This window comes from Trachypithecus francoisi, unplaced genomic scaffold (assembly GCF_009764315.1).
Source record: "Trachypithecus francoisi isolate TF-2019V2 unplaced genomic scaffold, Tfra_2.0 Lachesis_group0, whole genome shotgun sequence".
In the NCBI taxonomy this organism is placed as follows: Eukaryota; Metazoa; Chordata; class Mammalia; order Primates; family Cercopithecidae; genus Trachypithecus; species Trachypithecus francoisi.
Window position 1 is genome coordinate 149970199 of NW_022681453.1, and position 5078 is coordinate 149975276.

A 5078-nucleotide genomic window follows, 5' to 3' on the forward strand; every position below is an offset into this window, starting at 1 on the left:
ACTCAGCGATCCCATTACTGGGTATACACCTGCAGGAATATAAACCATTTTATCATAAAGACACATCCATGTGTATGTTCTTTGCAGCACTACTCAAAATAGGCAAGACATAGAATCAACCTAAATGTCCATCAGTGGTAGACTAAATAAAGAAAATGTGGTACACACCATGTAATACTATGCAGCCATAAAAAAGAATGAAATCACGTCCTTTGCAGAAACATGGATGGAGCTGGAGGCCATTATCTTTAGCAAACTAACGCAGGAACAGAAACCAAATACTCCATGTTCTCACTTAAAAGTGGGAGTTAAATTATGAGAACACATGGACAAAAAGGGGAGAACAAGAGACACTGGGGCCTACCTGAGGGAGCAGGGTGAAAGAGGAGCAGAAAAAATAACTATTGGGTACTATACCTAGTACCTGGGTCACAAAATAATCTGTGCAACAAACCCCTGTGACACAAGTTTACCTATAAACAGACCTGCACGTATACTCCTGAACTCAAAAATAAAAAATTTGAAAAGAACATGCACATTTTGACCTGCAAATCTCACTTCTTGCAGAAGTACTCATACATGTGCATAATGATATTCATAATAGCATGTTTAATAGTGAAAAGTTGGACATTAACCAGAAAAATGATTAAATGAAGTATGGCATATTTTTATGTACAAATACTATACAATACTTTAGAATGCAGGTTGGCAAATTATGACCCACAGGCCAACTTCAGCCTGTTTTTCTTTTGGAGTTTTGTTTGGCATAGGCATCCAAAAGGGCAAAGAAGTGTCTGGATCCACCAAAGGATTTCTCTCTTTGCCTTATAGCACCCCTGGTCCCTTCACCACCTCCTTGCTGAAGACACATGTTCTGCTAAGCCAAGGAGGAAAACTCAATCTGATTCTCTACCATTTTTACTGGTACTGTTTCCTTCCAATGATGAGGGTAGAGATGGAGTGACCCACTATTTGATTTTTAATGAGCTTGCACATTTTGCCATGTTAGTTTCTATTGTGTTGTCTCTTTTGAGGATGTCAAGATGCAAGTTAGACTTACTGGTTTCAAATACTGTAACGTATTTAACGTAACTATATAGATATACTTAAGTATAACTTAATATAAATTTATATATACTTAATATGTATATAAATTTATAACATAAATATTGTTACTTATGGTAACATTTTTCCTTACTTTTGATATTTCAACAAAAGATAGTTAACTTCAAGAATAATTTGACAATACTAATAGTCTTGAACAGTCCTCCTCCCCTCAAAATGTATGATTTTTCCCCCAGATAATTATAAATGCTTATCCTATGAAATGCTAAGAACTGGAAACTTAAAATCTTCACGCCAAATCATATCTTTGGCAAATTCATCTAAATCACAGGAAGTTTTCTAAAAGTATATGCTGAATGTCTCTCCTCTGCTAAAACTAGTTTACAGTCTTGAGTTATAAAGAGGTAAAAGTCATTGGTGGCTGTGCCCTGCCAGCTAGCAAGAAACCAATTATTTAATCCTTGAATGGAGTCCCTTCTTTCTCGCTGGGCAAACCATCAATGTTTATATATTATTAAACTATTCTTGTATAGCACTTCACAGCTTACAAAGTGCTTTCCTATACACTACCCCATCTGTCCAGTGACCCTGTAGTAGGGTCAAAGAGAAAATTCTGTGTGAACAACTGTCTCACAGATGTTAAATGATTTGTCTAGGAACACAAGTGGCAAATGTCAAAGAAGAAATTCAAATTCTCCCTCTCAGAAACATCTAAGTATTCATTTTAAGCAGTTCAAAGATGTTTGTTTCCTCTTTTTAGCTGCCTTTTATTAAATAGCATCAGAGAAATATTCTTTCCCTTGAAAATAAATGAGTGTCAACTGTTTGAGATTTCTATTTATGGTTTTAATGAAAGCAATACTAAAAAATGCTGCCAGAGGGAGATAGAGAAATATCCTCAACACTGCATTACATCTCACAAAGAGTATAGCAATCTATTTAGGTTTGTATGACCAAAACCTGCCTGTAATCTGATTCTCCTTCCCCAAATATTTGAAACTACTTTGTCAGAAAGTCATAATATTAAAGAACCACAGAAACATACAGTGTCCCAATGAGACAAAAAAAAAAAATCAATGAAACTCAATCAATAGTAATACTATAAATATATAGGCATTGTTTTAAAAACCAACTCTAAAATGTTGCCTTTCTGAATTGCTGATGACACTATTGAAAACACATCTTTTAAGGTAAGTCTCAGAAAATAAGTGAGAGTGGGTATATTTTCCTTACCACTCCTCCCACCCAAAAATATTACTAAGTGATTCTTCAAAAAATAGAAGGACAATTTACATGGAGTTCTTAGGATACGGTTGAGTATAATTAGAGTAGCTTTAAAAAAAAAATGAAAACATGACAAGAAACTAAAACTAGTAATCAACGACTTCAAGTACAAAAAATAAATAAATAAATTAGTTCACTTAATGATACTGGAGCACTATTGGGTTTGTTCAAGGATTAAAATGAAATACTAAAAGAGCACTGCATCTGCTACTCCTATCTTGATCTAATAGCCTATAGGTGACTTCTTTCAATATATTAAGTTACATAGACATCTAATATACAGACATTAACCAAATAACAAGCCTGATTGAATAACTGTCAAGCATATTTTTAATCATCTGTCACTTTAAAAGGTAGTTTTTGTTTATTTATTTATTTTTTTTTACAAGTCCATACTCTTAGAACTTAGGGTACAAGGCATGGCCTGCAGTTTCAACAATATTCATAGATAAGGGGAAAGAAAAGGCCGAGGTAGATCCCTAGAGATAGAATACATTAGTAGATCCATGTTGAGAAGAGTAATCTAAATCATCTGTATACATGTGTGAGACGCCTCAAGTTTTGAGGTCAAAGGGAACAAGATCTTACCCTTTCTTTTCATGAGATGTTAATTCTCTCATTTTCTACCCTCTTCACCCCTCCAACTCTTTCTTTTTATCTTGTATGTCACTTGATTATTCTACCTCTTCTTGCCTTCCCAAATCTTCCCTTCCCCTAATTTATAATAATTGAAGAAATGATTTTTTTTCTTTACAATTGTATGATTTTGCCTTCAACTATATACTTCTAGGACTTCAAGCTGAAGAACTTGGGCAGTAGAAAAATTGTTGAAGTCAATCAAAAAATCAATCAGAACACTGAACTCCAGCTCTACTACTACCTATTTTTGTGACTAGGGGCAAATAATCTTTGGGGAAAAAAAAAAGGAACCCTACTAAATACTCTTATCCAAAATTTAGACTTACAGTTAACAATATAAATTAGTAAACTATGAGTTACTTAATATAAAGTAGGTACTTGTGGTTTTTTGACATGTCAAGATGCAAAATTAAAATGGATGAGCTCACCCAAGACATTCACCTTATTGTTCAGTTGTTCAAATTTCAACTTTTTCAAAAAGTTGATTTATTCAAATAAGTATACAAAGGTAACACTTGCATTTTTATGTTTCTTAAATCTTTTAATGGTCCCTCCTCCTTTTCCCTACAACTTGTTAAAGAAAACCGAGTCATTTATCCCGTAGAATCGCCTGTTCAGAATTTTGTTGACTGCGCCCCCATGGTGTTCTTTAATGTGTTCCTTTGTGCTGTTCACTCTCCATTTACAGATAGGTGTAGGAGCTTGATTCAATTCAGGGGTTTTGTACTTTGGCCAAACACTTCATAGGTGGTGCTGGGTACCTGCTGAGTCTTATCAGAAGGCACATTACTGTAAGATTGACCAGTGGGTTCAGGTGTTGCCATTCTCATCTATCCTTACAAGGTTTCTCATCAGCTTTTCAACTAATACCCTCTGAAGCCATTGATGATCATTGCTTAGATTTGTCAATTTAACAGAAATTGAAAAACAGCGATATTCTAACACTTCTGCATTGGTTAATTGCAATAATTTACGTAGTCAACAAAATTTTTCCTTGATACTTTTGATTATCCTGAGGTAAGGCAGGATAAATGTTTCTTTTTCTCCAATGTAGCAGTTTTCAGAATGATTTTTTCAATATCCTTTCAAAGGTTATCGAGGTAGTTTGCTGTTTGTGGTTGCTGGTTTTAGTAGCATTTTCAATGCATAGGTTTACATATTTATAATAACATGTTGGAATCAATTTCAGTTATTACTCTTACTGATCATGAAATTACTCCGTCTATACAGCCAGTGGTTCAGAATCCCTGTAGTTGGATCTAGTGTTTCTGAGAAAAACAATGGTGTTTAAGTTTTCCTCCTTTGGTGATAATGAGTTTGTATTGTAATTTTTTAGATGTAAAATAATATTTTAAGACCAGGCGCGGTGGCTCACGCCTCTAATCCCAGCACTTTGGGAGGCCTAGGCAGGCAGATCACTTGAGGTAAGGAGTTTGAGACTAGCCTGGCCAACATGGAGAAACCCGTCTCTACAAAAAATACAAAAATTAGTCGGGCGTGGTGGTGGGCGCGCCTGTAATCCCAGCTACTCGGGAGGCTGAGGTACAAGAATCGCTTGAACCCAGGAAGCAGAGGTTGCAGTGAGCCGAGATCGTGCCACTGTACTCCAGGCTCGGTGACAAAGCGAGACTCAGTCAAAAAACAAACAAACAAAAAAATAGTATTGTGTTTTACTAGGAGAAAATGCCTAATATAAATCTAATGATACATCTCAGATTTACTTCAAAATAAGCTGGAAGCAAGTAGTTTAGAGATGAAACTAGTTTGGCCACATGTTTTTAACTTTTGAAGTTAGTGTAATGATAGTTATACTACTGTTCATTATGTTATTCTCTTGCATACATTTGAAAATTTCCATAGAGGTTTTTTTTTTTTTTTAATTCCATTTTAGTGGTAAAATTTTTTAAAAACTCCCTACTACAGAAAAAGGAAACACACACAACCTTTAAGCCTGGTGCACACCCAATCAGTAGTTCCCTCAAAATTCTAATTAAAGTGCATGCTAGAGGAAACTAGTAACTTATCTACTCAAACTCACTTTCCACTCAAGAAAAATGCGGATATCTGAAATTAAGAAATAGTCTGAAAAG